This window comes from Engystomops pustulosus, chromosome 1 (assembly GCF_040894005.1).
Source record: "Engystomops pustulosus chromosome 1, aEngPut4.maternal, whole genome shotgun sequence".
NCBI classification, from domain to species: domain Eukaryota; kingdom Metazoa; phylum Chordata; class Amphibia; order Anura; family Leptodactylidae; genus Engystomops; species Engystomops pustulosus.
In genome coordinates, this window is record NC_092411.1 from 1,163,312 (window position 1) to 1,180,224 (window position 16,913).

A 16,913-nucleotide genomic window follows, 5' to 3' on the forward strand; every position below is an offset into this window, starting at 1 on the left:
GCTCTATGCTGGTGGTTGTAGTGCTGATAGATGCTGGTGGTTGTAGTGCTGATAGATGCTGGTGGTTGTAGTGCTGATAGATGCTGGTGGTTGTAGTGCTGATAGATGCTGGTGGTTGTAGTGGTGCGGTGATGTAGCCTCTGGTTCTCACACTATGAGCTGTCATCCCGTCCCCTGGTTGCGGTCGCACGTACACGTAAGACGCGGTGATGACTTGACACGGGGCTGAGATCCTGGCGGGTAACACGGCCTCTCCAGCCGCTGCTGGGGCCCTCCATGGGTTTGCAGGGACTTGCTATTTCCCCCTCCTCCTCCCTCTGGTTTTATGGGGCATGAAGCCTGGACACGAATTTCTGACCAATATCAGATTTCTTCCATCAGGACAAAGAGATCCTGTTATCCCACATGTGGCGTCCGGGAAGGGGATAGACCCGGCCACCATCAGATCTCTTTACTGCATGTTACATCTGCTGACTAGACCCCGCACAGGTCCCGCAGGAGCCTGGATCACAGGACCCGAAACAACAAGCAGCAGCTACGGGCACCGGTCCCGCAGGAGCCTGGATCACAGGACCCCCAACAAGCAGCAGCTACGGGCACCGGTCCCGCAGGAGCCTGGATCACAGGACCCCCAACAAGCAGCAGCTACGGGCACCGGTCCCGCAGGAGCCTGGATCACAGGACCCCCAACAAGAAGCAGCTACAGGCACAGGTCCCGCAGGAGCCTGGAGCACAGGACCCGAAACAACAAGCAGCAGCTACGGGCACCGGGCCCGCAGGAGCCTGGATCACAGGACCCCCAAAAAGCAGCAGCTACGGGCACCAGTCCCGCAGGAGCCTGGATCACAGGACCCCCAACAAGCAGCAGCTACGGGCACAGGTCCCGCAGGAGCCTGGATCACAGGACCCCCAACAAGCAGCAGCTACAGGCACAGGTCTCGCAGGAGCCTGGATCACAGGACCCCCAACAAGCAGCAGCTACGGGCACCGGGCCCGCAGGAGCCTGGATCACAGGACCCCCAACAAGCAGCAGCTACAGGCACAGGTCCCGCAGGAGCCTGGATCACAGGACCCCCAACGAGCAGCAGCTACGGGCACCGGGCCCGCAGAAGCCTGGATCACAGGACCCCCAACGAGCAGCAGCTACGGGCACAGGTCCCGCAGGAGCCTGGATCACAGGACCTCCAACGAGCAGCAGCTACGGGCACCGGTCCCACAGGAGCCTGAATCACAGGACCCCCAACAAGCAGCAGCTACGGGCACCGGTCCCACAGGAGCCTGGATCACAGGACCCCCAACAAGCAGCAGCTACGGGCACCGGTCCCGCAGGAGCCTGGATCACAGGACCTCCAACTAGCAGCAGCTACGGGCACCGGTCCCGCAGGAGCCTGGATCACAAGACCCCCAACAAGCAGCAGCTATGGACACAGGTCCTGCAGGAGCCTGGATCACAGGACCTCCAACAAGCAGGAGCTACGGGCACCGGTCCCGCAGGAGCCAGGATCACAGGACCCCCAACAAGCAGCAGCTACGGGCACCGGTCCCGCAGGAGCCAGGATCACAGGACCCCCAACAAGCAGCAGCTACGGGCACCGGTCCCACAGGAGCCTGGATCACAGGACCTCCAACTAGCAGCAGCTACGGGCACAGGTCCCGCAGGAGCCTGGAGCACAGGACCTGAAACAAGCAGCAGCTACGGGCACAGGTCCCGCAGGAGCCAGGATCACAGGACCCCCAACAAGCAGCAGCTACGGGCACAGGTCCCGCAGGAGCCAGGATCACAGGACCCCCAACAAGCAGCAGCTACGGGCACCGGTCCCGCAGGAGCCAGGATCACAAGACCCCCAACAAGCAGCAGCTACGGGCACCGGTCCCGCAGGAGCCTGGATCACAGGACCTCCAACAAGCAGCAGCTACGGGTACAGGTCCCGCAGTACTGGCCGGTGCAGCCCGGATAGTGGTCACTATGGCAGGACCCTCTGAGGCCGGTGCAGCCCGGATAGTGGTCACTATGGCAGGACCCTCTGAGGCCGGTGCAGCCCGGATAGTGGTCACTATGGCAGGACCCTCTGAGGCCGGTGCAGCCCGGATAGTGGTCACTATGGCAGGACCCTCTGAGGCCGATGCAGCCCGGATAGTGGTCACTATGGCAGGACCCTCTGAGGCCGGTGCAGCCCGGATAGTGGTCACTATGGCAGGACCCTCTGAGGCCGATGCAGCCCGGATAGTGGTCACTATGGCAGGACCCTCTGAGGCCGGTGCAGCCCGGATAGTGGTCACTATGGCAGGACCCTATGAGGCCGGTGCAGCCCGGATAGTGGTCACTATGGCAGGACCCTATGAGGCCGGTGCAGCCGGATGGTGGTCACTATGGCAGGACCCTATGAGGCCGGTGCAGCCCGGATAGTGGTCACTATGGCAGGACCCTAGGAGGCCGGTGCAGCCCGGATAGTGGTCACTATGGCAGGACCCTCTGAGGCCGGTGCAGCCCGGATAGTGGTCAGTATGGCAGGACCCTAAGAGGCCGGTGCAGCCCGGATAGTGGTCAGTATGGCAGGACCCTCTGAGGCCGGTGCAGCCCGGATAGTGGTCACTATGGCAGGACCCTCTGAGGCCGGTGCAGCCCGGATGGTGGTCACTATGGCAGGACCCTATGAGGCCGGTGCAGCCCGGATGGTGGTCACTATGGCAGGACCCTCTGAGGCCGGTGCAGCCCGGATGGTGGTCACTATGGCAGGACCCTCTGAGGCCGGTGCAGCCCGGATGGTGGTCACTTGTGTTCCGGTGACTCAGTCGGATCTTAAGACTTGGAGAAAAGAAGTTGGAGTTGAGAAGAAAGCGTCTCCCTCCGCAGAGCCAATCAATGCTATCAGGCAGCCGATGCTGCGCTATCTCCTGTGGATTCCATCCATCCATTGACTGTCAGCCTGGCGGGCGAGGGTGGGGGCGCCAGATGTGATTTATTCTCTGCGAGGACAGTGGAGCGGAGGCAGGAGAATTAGTCTGCGCAGTTTAATTAGCGCCTTATCTGCCTGTGCGTGGATGGAGATGGAGGTAATTAGCTCTGGAGAGAGAGAGATAATGAAGTGATCACAGCCGCTCCATGAATCTCCCCAACACATTAACCTTGTCACTCCAGCCGCTGCACCCACACATGATGGGAGTTGTAGTAGACGGGATGTAGAGCAATGAGGAAATGCATGATGAGCTGAGAAGTTGTGTTCCCGGCTGTCAGGGTATGATGGGAGTTGTAGTGAACATAGTATAGAGCACTGCGGATATAAAAGTATATAAGAAGTAATACTGCTGGCAGTCCTGGCATGGTGGGAGTTGTAGCATCTACTCTGCTGCAGAAGTAGTCCCAGCATCATGACTATGGGTGACACAATACAATCCTGATGGCTGCACGGAGCGTCAGAGACGATTCCTCACTATCTATCCTTTCCAAAAAGTCCAGGGGCTCCTGGAGAGGCTATCCTGCCTGATATACAGCGATGTAGAAGCCCCCATGGCAGGGGATCCTGGGGAGGCTATCCTGCCTGATATACAGCGATGCAGGGAGCCCCCATGGCAGGGGATCCTGGAGAGGCTATCCTTCCTGATATACAGCGATGTAGAAGCCCCCATGGCAGGGGATCCTGGGGAGGCTATCCTGCCTGATATACAGCGATGTACAAGCCCCCATGGCGGGGGATCCTGGAGAGGCTATCCTGCCTGATATACAGCGATGTAGAAGCCCCCATGGCAGGGGATCCTGGGGAGGCTATCCTGCCTGATATACAGCGATGTACAAGCCCCCATGGCAGGGGCTCCTGGAGAGGCTATCCTGCCTGATATACAGCGATGTAGAAGCCCCCATGGCAGGGGATCCTGGAGAGGCTATCCTGCCTGATATACAGCGATGTACAAGCCCCCATGGCGGGGGATCCTGGAGAGGCTATCCTGCCTGATATACAGCGATGTAGAAGCCCCATGGCAGGGGATCCTGGAAAGGCTATCCTGCCTGATATACAGCGATGTACAAGCCCCCATGGCGGGGGATCCTGGAGAGGCTATCCTGCCTGATATACAGCGATGTAGAAGCCACCATGGCAGGGGATCCTGGAGAGGCTATCCTGCCTGATATACAGTGATGTAGAAGCCCCCCATGGCAGGGGATCCTGGAGAGGCTATCCTGCCTGATATACAGCGATGTACAAGCCCCCATGGCAGGGGCTCCTGGAGAGGCTATCCTGCCTGATATACAGCGATGTAGAAGCCTCCATGGCAGGGGATCCTGGAGAGGCTATCCTGCCTGATATACAGCGATGTAGAAGCCCCCATGGCGGGGGATCCTGGAGAGGCTATCCTGCCTGATATACAGTGATGTAGAAGCCCCCCATGGCAGGGGATCCTGGAGAGGCTATCCTGCCTGATATACAGCGATGTACAAGCCCCCATGGCAGGGGATCCTGGAGAGGCTATCCTGCCTGATATACAGCGATGTAGAAGCCCCCCATGGCAGGGGCTCCTGGAGAGGCTATCCTGCCTGATATACAGCGATGCAGGGAGCCCCCATGGCGGGGGATCCTGGAGAGGCTATCCTGCCTGATATACAGCGATGTAGAAGCCACCATGGCAGGGGATCCTGGAGAGGCTATCCTGCCTGATATACAGTGATGTAGAAGCCCCCCATGGCAGGGGATCCTGGAGAGGCTATCCTGCCTGATATACAGCGATGTACAAGCCCCCATGGCAGGGGATCCTGGAGAGGCTATCCTGCCTGATATACAGCGATGTAGAAGCCCCCCATGGCAGGGGCTCCTGGAGAGGCTATCCTGCCTGATATACAGCGATGCAGGGAGCCCCCATGGCAGGGGATCCTGGAGAGGCTATCCTGCCTGATATACAGCGATGTAGAAGCCCCCCATGGCAGGGGCTCCTGGAGAGGCTATCCTGCCTGATATACAGCGATGTAGAAGCCCCCATGGCAGGGGATCCTGGAGAGGCTATCCTTCCTGATATACAGCGATGTAGAAGCCCCCATGGCAGGGGATCCTGGGGAGGCTATCCTGCCTGATATACAGCGATGTACAAGCCCCCATGGCGGGGGATCCTGGAGAGGCTATCCTGCCTGATATACAGCGATGTAGAAGCCCCCATGGCAGGGGATCCTGGGGAGGCTATCCTGCCTGATATACAGCGATGTACAAGCCCCCATGGCAGGGGCTCCTGGAGAGGCTATCCTGCCTGATATACAGCGATGTAGAAGCCCCCATGGCAGGGGATCCTGGGGAGGCTATCCTGCCTGATATACAGCGATGTACAAGCCCCCATGGCGGGGGATCCTGGAGAGGCTATCCTGCCTGATATACAGCGATGTAGAAGCCCCATGGCAGGGGATCCTGGAAAGGCTATCCTGCCTGATATACAGCGATGTACAAGCCCCCATGGCGGGGGATCCTGGAGAGGCTATCCTGCCTGATATACAGCGATGTAGAAGCCACCATGGCAGGGGATCCTGGAGAGGCTATCCTGCCTGATATACAGTGATGTAGAAGCCCCCCATGGCAGGGGATCCTGGAGAGGCTATCCTGCCTGATATACAGCGATGTACAAGCCCCCATGGCAGGGGCTCCTGGAGAGGCTATCCTGCCTGATATACAGCGATGTAGAAGCCTCCATGGCAGGGGATCCTGGAGAGGCTATCCTGCCTGATATACAGCGATGTAGAAGCCCCCATGGCGGGGGATCCTGGAGAGGCTATCCTGCCTGATATACAGTGATGTAGAAGCCCCCCATGGCAGGGGATCCTGGAGAGGCTATCCTGCCTGATATACAGCGATGTACAAGCCCCCATGGCAGGGGATCCTGGAGAGGCTATCCTGCCTGATATACAGCGATGTAGAAGCCCCCCATGGCAGGGGCTCCTGGAGAGGCTATCCTGCCTGATATACAGCGATGCAGGGAGCCCCCATGGCGGGGGATCCTGGAGAGGCTATCCTGCCTGATATACAGCGATGTAGAAGCCACCATGGCAGGGGATCCTGGAGAGGCTATCCTGCCTGATATACAGTGATGTAGAAGCCCCCCATGGCAGGGGATCCTGGAGAGGCTATCCTGCCTGATATACAGCGATGTACAAGCCCCCATGGCAGGGGATCCTGGAGAGGCTATCCTGCCTGATATACAGCGATGTAGAAGCCCCCCATGGCAGGGGCTCCTGGAGAGGCTATCCTGCCTGATATACAGCGATGCAGGGAGCCCCCATGGCAGGGGATCCTGGAGAGGCTATCCTGCCTGATATACAGCGATGTAGAAGCCCCCATGGCAGGGGATCCTGGAGAGGCTATCCTGCCTGATATACAGTGATGTAGAAGCCCCCATGGCAGGGGCTCCTGGAGAGGCTATCCTGCCTGATATACAGCGATGTAGAAGCCCCCATGGCAGGGGATCCTGGAGAGGCTATCCTGCCTGATATACAGCGATGTAGAAGCCCCCATGGCAGGGGATCCTGGAGAGGCTATCCTGCCTGATATACAGCGATGTAGAAGCCCCCCATGGCAGGGGATCCTGGAGAGGCTATCCTGCCTGATATACAGCGATGTAGAAGCCACCATGGCAGGGGCTCCTGGAGAGGCTATCCTGCCTGATATACAGCGATGTAGAAGCCACCATGGCAGGGGCTCCTGGAGAGGCTATCCTGCCTGATATACAGCGATGTAGAAGCCACCATGGCAGGGGCTCCTGGAGAGACTATCCTGCCTGATATACAGCGATGTAGAAGCCCCCCATGGCAGGGGCTCCTGGAGAGGCTATCCTGCCTGATATACAGCGATGTAGAAGCCTCCATGGCAGGGGATCCTGGAGAGGCTATCCTGCCTGATATACAGCGATGTAGAAGCCCCCATGGCAGGGGATCCTGGAGAGGCTATCCTGCCTGATATACAGCGATGTAGAAGCCACCATGGCAGGGGCTCCTGGAGAGGCTATCCTGCCTGATATACAGCGATGTAGAAGCCACCATGGCAGGGGCTCCTGGAGAGGCTATCCTGCCTGATATACAGCGATGTAGAAGCCCCCATGGCAGGGGATCCTGGAGAGGCTATCCTGCCTGATATACAGCGATGTAGAAGCCTCCATGGCAGGGGATCCTGGAGAGACTATCCTGTCTGATATACAGCGATGTACAAGCCCCCATGGCAGGGGCTCCTGGAGAGACTATCCTGTCTGATATACAGCGATGTACAAGCCCCCATGGCAGGGGATCCTGGGGAGGCTATCCTGCCTGATATACAGCGATGTACAAGCCCCCATGGCGGGGGATCCTGGAGAGGCTATCCTGCCTGATATACAGCGATGTAGAAGCCCCATGGCAGGGGATCCTGGAAAGGCTATCCTGCCTGATATACAGCGATGTACAAGCCCCCATGGCGGGGGATCCTGGAGAGGCTATCCTGCCTGATATACAGCGATGTAGAAGCCTCCATGGCAGGGGATCCTGGAGAGGCTATCCTGCCTGATATACAGCGATGTAGAAGCCCCCATGGCGGGGGATCCTGGAGAGGCTATCCTGCCTGATATACAGTGATGTAGAAGCCCCCCATGGCAGGGGATCCTGGAGAGGCTATCCTGCCTGATATACAGCGATGTACAAGCCCCCATGGCAGGGGATCCTGGAGAGGCTATCCTGCCTGATATACAGCGATGTAGAAGCCCCCCATGGCAGGGGCTCCTGGAGAGGCTATCCTGCCTGATATACAGCGATGCAGGGAGCCCCCATGGCGGGGGATCCTGGAGAGGCTATCCTGCCTGATATACAGCGATGTAGAAGCCACCATGGCAGGGGATCCTGGAGAGGCTATCCTGCCTGATATACAGTGATGTAGAAGCCCCCCATGGCAGGGGATCCTGGAGAGGCTATCCTGCCTGATATACAGCGATGTACAAGCCCCCATGGCAGGGGATCCTGGAGAGGCTATCCTGCCTGATATACAGCGATGTAGAAGCCCCCCATGGCAGGGGCTCCTGGAGAGGCTATCCTGCCTGATATACAGCGATGCAGGGAGCCCCCATGGCAGGGGATCCTGGAGAGGCTATCCTGCCTGATATACAGCGATGTAGAAGCCCCCATGGCAGGGGATCCTGGAGAGGCTATCCTGCCTGATATACAGTGATGTAGAAGCCCCCATGGCAGGGGCTCCTGGAGAGGCTATCCTGCCTGATATACAGCGATGTAGAAGCCCCCATGGCAGGGGATCCTGGAGAGGCTATCCTGCCTGATATACAGCGATGTAGAAGCCCCCATGGCAGGGGATCCTGGAGAGGCTATCCTGCCTGATATACAGCGATGTAGAAGCCCCCCATGGCAGGGGATCCTGGAGAGGCTATCCTGCCTGATATACAGCGATGTAGAAGCCACCATGGCAGGGGCTCCTGGAGAGGCTATCCTGCCTGATATACAGCGATGTAGAAGCCACCATGGCAGGGGCTCCTGGAGAGGCTATCCTGCCTGATATACAGCGATGTAGAAGCCACCATGGCAGGGGCTCCTGGAGAGACTATCCTGCCTGATATACAGCGATGTAGAAGCCCCCCATGGCAGGGGCTCCTGGAGAGGCTATCCTGCCTGATATACAGCGATGTAGAAGCCTCCATGGCAGGGGATCCTGGAGAGGCTATCCTGCCTGATATACAGCGATGTAGAAGCCCCCATGGCAGGGGATCCTGGAGAGGCTATCCTGCCTGATATACAGCGATGTAGAAGCCACCATGGCAGGGGCTCCTGGAGAGGCTATCCTGCCTGATATACAGCGATGTAGAAGCCACCATGGCAGGGGCTCCTGGAGAGGCTATCCTGCCTGATATACAGCGATGTAGAAGCCCCCATGGCAGGGGATCCTGGAGAGGCTATCCTGCCTGATATACAGCGATGTAGAAGCCTCCATGGCAGGGGATCCTGGAGAGACTATCCTGTCTGATATACAGCGATGTACAAGCCCCCATGGCAGGGGCTCCTGGAGAGACTATCCTGTCTGATATACAGCGATGTACAAGCCCCCATGGCAGGGGATCCTGGAGAGGTGGGTACTTGGGTTGTCCCATGGATTCCTCTACATATCAGGATGCCCTGCCAGACTCAGAGCTCGGGATAGCTGTACCAGAACTTGATACCACTGGACCAGGGGCATACTGAACTCAGCATAGAATGGCAATCACTGACAGCAAGCAGTGATACTGTGTTGGAGGAGGATTAGCCCGCCCCTCACACTAGCCACACCCACTCTATAAGTTTTAGTGGAAGTATGAAGTAGTGACAGATGTGGCGGTCACCGCGGTTGTTGCCATGGTGATGGCTGTGCAGTCTTACATAAATGGCGTCTGTCCGTAATGAGACGTATTATATAAGCGTTCCTTCGGGTGTAGAGCCGGGTACACACACCCATCCGCCTGCCCTAGTTCTCGCGCCATTATCTGACGCCTTGCACGCGGCGGGGGTGGGGGGGGCAGATTTGGGCCGGAGAAGAAAACAAATAAGACGACACAATGGAAATCAATGAGGGATTGATTTTTACAGCAGATGGAGGGTGAGAAGTCTGCGCTGTCACTGCTCGTCATTAAGGGTTTCTGGTGCCGCAGACAATGATCAGCGCGCCCCCACCTGATCACACACCATTACTGCGCCTGGGGAAGACGGGGCCACAGCTGCAGGATCCAGGGGTGTCTGCAAAGTCACATGATAAGATCCTGGATACAGACAGTCACCACTAGGGGGAGCTCCTCACATGGACACGTATGCAGCAAGTAGCTCCCCCTAGTGGCGGCTGCATGAGGGCAGAGCTGTGGACGGGACTGGAGTATGAGAGCGGCAGAGCTGTGGACGGGACTGGAGCATGAGAGCGGCAGAGCTGTGGACGGGACTGGAGTGTGAGAGCGGCAGAGCTGTGGACGGGACTGGAGTGTGAGAGCGGCAGAGCTGTGGACGGGACTGGAGCGTGAGAGCGGCAGAGCTGTGGATGTGACTGGAGCGTGAGAGCGGCAGAGCTGTGGATGTGACTGGAGCGTGAGAGCGGCAGAGCTGTGGATGTGACTGGAGCGTGAGAGCGGCAGAGCTGTGGACGGGACTGGAGCGTGAGAGCGGCAGAGCTGTGGACGGGACTGGAGCGTGAGAGCGGCAGAGCTGTGGATGTGACTGGAGCGTGAGAGCGGCAGAGCTGTGGACGGGACTGGAGTGTGAGAGCGGCAGAGCTGTGGACGGGACTGGAGTGTGAGAGCGGCAGAGCTGTGGACGGGACTGGAGCGTGAGAGCGGCAGAGCTGTGGATGTGACTGGAGCGTGAGAGCGGCAGAGCTGTGGATGTGACTGGAGCGTGAGAGCGGCAGAGCTGTGGACGGGACTGGAGTGTAAGAGCGGCAGAGCTGTGGACGGGACTGGAGTGTGAGAGCGGCAGAGCTGTGGACGGGACTGGAGTGTGAGAGCGGCAGAGCTGTGGACGGGACTGGAGTGTGAGAGCGGCAGAGCTGTGGACGGGACTGGAGTGTGAGAGCGGCAGAGCTGTGGACGTGACTGGAGTGTGAGAGCGGCAGAGCTGTGGACGGGACTGGAGTGTGAGAGCGGCAGAGCTGTGGATGTGACTGGAGTGTGAGAGCGGCAGAGCTGTGGACGGGACTGGAGTGTGAGAGCGGCAGAGCTGTGGACGGGACTGGAGTGTGAGAGCGGCAGAGCTGTGGACGGGACTGGAGTGTGAGAGCGGCAGAGCTGTGGACGGGACTGGAGTGTGAGAGCGGCAGAGCTGTGGACGTGACTGGAGTGTGAGAGCGGCAGAGCTGTGGACGGGACTGGAGTGTGAGAGCGGCAGAGCTGTGGATGTGACTGGAGTGTGAGAGCGGCAGAGCTGTGGATGTGACTGGAGTGTGAGAGCGGCAGAGCTGTGGACGGGACTGGAGTGTGAGAGCGGCAGAGCTGTGGACGGGACTGGAGTGTGAGAGCGGCAGAGCTGTGGACGGGACTGGAGTGTGAGAGCGGCAGAGCTGTGGACGGGACTGGAGTGTGAGAGCGGCAGAGCTGTGGACGTGACTGGAGTGTGAGAGCGGCAGAGCTGTGGACGTGACTGGAGTGTGAGAGCGGCAGAGCTGTGGACGGGACTGGAGTGTGAGAGCGGCAGAGCTGTGGACGTGACTGGAGTGTGAGAGCGGCAGAGCTGTGGACGGGACTGGAGCGTGAGAGCGGCAGAGCTGTGGAAGGGACTGGAGCGTGAGAGCGGCAGAGCTGTGGATGGGACTGGAGCATGAGAGCGGCAGAGCTGTGGATGTGACTGGAGCGTGAGAGCGGCAGAGCTGTGGATGGGACTGGAGCATGAGAGCGGCAGAGCTGTGGATGGGACTGGAGCATGAGAGCGGCAGAGCTGTGGATGTGACTGGAGTATGAGAGCGGCAGAGCTGTGGACGGGACTGGAGCGTGAGAGCAGCAGCAGCAGTGGACGTGACTGGAGCATGAGAGCAGCAGCAGCAGTGGATGTGACTGGAGCATGAGAGCAGCAGCAGCAGCAGTGGATGTGACTGGAGCATGAGAGCAGCAGCAGTGGATGTGACTGGAGCATGAGAGCAGCAGCAGTGGATGTGACTGGAGTATGAGAGCAGCAGCAGTGGATGTGACTGGAGTATGAGAGCAGCAGCAGTGGATGTGACTGGAGTATGAGAGCAGCAGCAGTGGATGTGACTGGAGTATGAGAGCAGCAGCAGTGGATGTGACTGGAGTATGAGAGCAGCAGCAGTGGATGTGACTGGAGTATGAGAGCAGCAGCAGTGGATGTGACTGGAGTATGAGAGCAGCAGCAGTGGATGTGACTGGAGTATGAGAGCAGCAGCAGTGGATGTGACTGGAGTATGAGAGCAGCATGTGTACGGCACAGAGCCCCTGGTGACATGATGACTGCTCCTCCGCTCACACCGCAGTCTTCCCATCTCTCTCTTAATTAGCAGCACATTAACCTCTGGCCGGATTTATACAGATATCGAGCCGGCGCTCATTACTCCCGGCTCCGCCATCAGTAATGAATGGACGCGGCGGCACACAACACGGGAAGGGCCTAATTGTTCTTGGCAATGTGTGGGGCGGGGGGAGCAGGGGTCAGAGGTTAAAACATTTATTGAGTGGTTCAGCGTCCTGATTATTCACCTGAACAGGAGCCCACAAGTGCATCACATCCAGACAGCAGCGGGGAAGAAGGGGTTAACAGGACCACCGTGTGTGAGGCGGCTTCACACAAACTCATCAGAGCAGCTGAGGAAAGGGGGATTTGCCCAATTGCATTGCCTTTACAAAACGCAAAGTGTGAAGGCAGCCACAGAGGGATTAGAGTGTGAGCTCCTGCGGTCAGAGATGATGGGAGTGATAACTCTAAGGCCCCTTCCACACTAGCGAGTGTGATGCGATGAAATCGCATCACACTCGCAACGCAAGCTGCCGGGAACGCACGGCCCGAACGCTGCACCGCGGGAGTGAACTCAGCATGTCAGTTCACTCCCGCGGTGCAGCGTTCGGGCCGTGCGTTCCCGGCAGCTTGCGTTGCGAGTGTGATGCGATTTCATTGCATCACACTCGCTAGTGTGGAAGGGGCCTTACTCATCTGGAATATTCTCCAGGCACAAACGTCCCGGTTCCTTCGGGAGTGGAGAGGAGGGGGACGCTGAGGGATGAGGCCACATAAAGCCCCCAGAGGGAGAGAGACCGGGAGAGTTGTCATAGGGCCCATTCCCCACAGATAGGACTATACTCATGCGGAGGTTATTGTTTCTGTCGCCCCTACTAAGCTTTAGGGGGAAGATAATGGGAGGAAGGAGGATTATGTGAGCGCAGCGAGGGGGGGGGGGCACCCTGCGTCTAAGGCTGCGTTCACACATTCAGCTTTTCCGCTGCAGTTTTGGATGCCCAGACCTGGAGAGGAGCAGGAATAGTGGCTCCCGGTTATGTGTCCTCGCCCAGTATGATCCTCGCCCGCTCTAGTGGGAACACACCCTGACAGGTGGGTGACACCCTGCGCCCCTCCCCCACGCTACATATAGAGGGGGGGGGGGTTATTACACAGAGGGGAGGATTTGTTTCCGTATTTGACATAAATAAGTAAATGTTTGTCTACGCAGAATACACAGAACACACCACAAGCTGCCCCGAAAAACATGCACATACCACATCTATCATGTCACGTGTGATACTTCTGAGCTGTGTATCTAATCCTGTCCTGTGTGATACTGTCTGCTGAGCTGTGTATCTAATCCTCTCCTGTGTGATACTGTCTGCTGAGCCGTGTATCTAATCCTCTCCTGTGTGATACAGCCTGCTGAGCTGTGTATCTAATCCTATCCTGTGTGATACTGTCTGCTGAGCTGTGTATCCAATCCTATCCTGTGTGATACTGTCTGCTGAGCTGTGTATCTAATCCCCTCCTGTGTGATACTGTCTGCTGAGCTGTGTATCTAATCCCCTCCTGTGTGATACTGTCTGCTGAGCTGTGTATCTAATCCTATCCTGTGTGATACTGTCTGCTGAGCTGTGTATCCAATCCTATCCTGTGTGATACTGTCTGCTGAGCTGTGTATCTAATCCCTTCCTGTGTGATACTGTCTGCTGAGCTGTGTATCCAATCCTATCCTGTGTGATACTGTCTGCTGAGCTGTGTATCTAATCCCCTCCTGTGTGATACTGTCTGCTGAGCTGTGTATCTAATCCACTCCTGTGTGATACTGTCTGCTGAGCTGTGTATCTAATCCACTCCTGTGTGATACTGTCTGCTGAGCTGTGTATCTAATCCACTCCTGTGTGATACTGTCTGCTGAGCTGTGTATCTAATCCACTCCTGTGTGATACTGTCTGCTGAGCTGTGTATCTAATCCTGTCCTGTGTGATACTGTCTGCTGAGCCGTGTATCTAATCCTATCCTGTGTGATACTGTCTGCTGAGCTGTGTATCTAATCCCCTCCTGTGTGATACTGTCTGCTGAGTTGTGTATCTAATCCACTCCTGTGTGATACTGTCTGCTGAGCTGTGTATCTAACCCTATCCTGTGTGATACTGTCTGCTGAGCTGTGTATCTAATCCCCTCCTGTGTGATACTGTCTGCTGAGCTGTGTATCTAATCCCCTCCTGTGTGATACTGTCTGCTGAGTTGTGTATCTAATCCTATCCTGTCTGATACTGTCTGCTGAGCTGTGTATCTAATCCTATCCTGTCTGATACTGTCTGCTGAGCTGTGTATCTAATCCTATCCTGTGTGATACAGCCTGCTGAGCTGTGTATCTAATCCTATCCTGTGTGATACTTTGCAATGGGCAATTGTATCTGTCTCAGGCACCACAAAAGCCGGAGCCGGTGGTATTCCTGCGCTGATGTGTGGCGCTCACCGCCTCCTTCTCCAGCGTCTGCTCATGCGGACGTGTGCATGTAGCCTCATACAGCGCTATATTTCCCATCATGCAGTGCTGTATATAAGCGGATCCATCCCGGAATGACATACGTGTCTAATACGTTTATCAAGGAGGAGCTCGGATTTAGGAATCGACGGGTGGTGACGTGGGGATCTTTGCATGGCGGTTTGCTTAGCAAATATGTAAAGAGAAAGTGAAGAGCAAACAAGAAGGAAATCACCAAAACATCACATCCTCAAATATACTACAGGGGGCAGTATTATAGTAGTTATATTCCTGTACATAGGGGCAGTATTATAGTAGTTATATTCCTGTACATAGGGGGCAGTATTATAGTAGTTATATTCCTGTACATAGGGGGCAGTATTATAGTAGTTATATTCCTGTACATAGGGGGCAGTATTATAGTAGTTATATTCCTGTACATAGGGGGCAGTATTATAGTAGTTATATTCTTGTACATAGGGGGCAGTATTATAGTAGTTATATTCTTGTACATAGGGGGCAGTATTATAGTAGTTATATTCCTGTACATAGGGGGCAGTATTATAGTAGTTATATTCCTGTACATAGGGGGCAGTATTATAGTAGTTATATTCTTGTACATAGGGGGCAGTATTATAGTAGTTATATTCCTGTACATAGGGGCAGTATTATAGTGGTTATATTCTTGTACATAGGGGGCAGTATTATAGTAGTTATATTCTTGTACATAGGGGGCAGTATTATAGTAGTTATATTCTTGTACATAGGGGCAGTATTATAGTAGTTATATTCCTGTACATAGGGGGCAGTATTATAGTAGTTATATTCCTGTACATAGGGGCAGTATTATAGTGGTTATATTCTTGTACATAGGGGGCAGTATTATAGTAGTTATATTCTTGTACATAGGGGGCAGTATTATAGTAGTTATATTCTTGTACATAGGGGGCAGTATTATAGTAGTTATATTCTTGTACATAGGGGGCAGTATTATAGTAGTTATATTCTTGTACATAGGGGACAGTATTATAGTAGTTATATTCTTGTACATAGGGGGCAGTATTATAGTAGTTATATTCTTGTACATAGGGGACAGTATTATAGTAGTTATATTCCTGTACATAGGGGGCAGTATTATAGTAGTTATATTCCTGTACATAGGGGGCAGTATTATAGTAGTTATATTCCTGTACATGGGGGGCAGTATTATAGTAGTTATATTCCTGTACATGGGGGGCAGTATTATAGTAGTTATATTCCTGTACATGGGGGGCAGTATTATAGTAGTTATATTCCTGTACATAGGGGGCAGTATTATAGTAGTTATATTCCTGTACATAGGGGGCAGTATTATAGTAGTTATATTCCTGTACATAGGGGGCAGTATTATAGTAGTTATATTCCTGTACATAGGGGGCAGTATTATAGTAGTTATATTCTTGTACATAGGGGGCAGTATTATAGTAGTTATATTCCTGTACATAGGGGGCAGTATTATAGTAGTTATATTCCTGTACATAGGGGGCAGTATTATAGTAGTTATATTCTTGTACATAGGGGACAGTATTATAGTAGTTATATTCCTGTACATAGGGGGCAGTATTATAGTAGTTATATTCCTGTACATAGGGGGCAGTATTATAGTAGTTATATTCCTGTACATAGGGGGCAGTATTATAGTAGTTATATTCCTGTACATAGGGGGCAGTATTATAGTAGTTATATTCCTGTACATAGGGGGCAGTATTATAGTAGTTATATTCCTGTACATAGGGGGCAGTATTATAGTAGTTATATTCCTGTACATAGGGAGCAGTATTATAGTAGTTATATTCTTGTACATAGGGGGCAGTATTATAGGAGTTATATTCCTGTACATAGGGGGCAGTATTATAGTAGTTATATTCTTGTACATAGAGGGCAGTATTATAGTAGTTATATCCCTGTACATAGGGGCAGTATTATAGTAGTTATATTCTTGTACATAGGAGGCAGTGTTATAGTAGTTATATTCCTGTACATAGGGGGCAGTGTTATAGTAGTTATATTCCTGTACATAGGGGGCAGTATTATAGTAGTTATATTCTTGTACATAGGGGGCAGTATTATAGTAGTTATATTCTTATACATAGGGGGCAGTATTATAGTAGTTATATTCTTGTACATAGGGGGCAGTATTATAGTAGTTATATTTTTGTACATAGGGGGCAGTATTATAGTAGTTATATTCTTGTACATAGGGGGCAGTATTATAGTAGTTATATTCCTGTACATAGGGGGCAGTATTATAGTAGTTATATTCTTGTACATAGGGGGCAGTATTATAGTAGTTATATTCTTGTACATAGGGGGCAGTATTATAGTAGTTATATTCCTGTACATAGGGGCAGTATTATAGTAGTTATATTCCTGTACATAGGGGCAGTATTATAGTAGTTATATTCCTGTACATAGGGGGCAGTATTATAGTACTTGTACTGGACAGTACAGGACCTCCTTCATTTCCTTGGTAGTTTCTCCTCTGTG

The 16,913-nt window shown here is 54.3% G+C and overlaps 1 protein-coding gene across 4 annotated transcripts in view; it reads right to left on the reverse strand.

The window, feature by feature from the left end:
• LOC140114589 (sigma non-opioid intracellular receptor 1) overlaps window positions 1-16,913 on the reverse strand; it is a 195,994-nt gene that overhangs the window by 32,877 nt on the left and 146,204 nt on the right. The window lies entirely within an intron of this gene.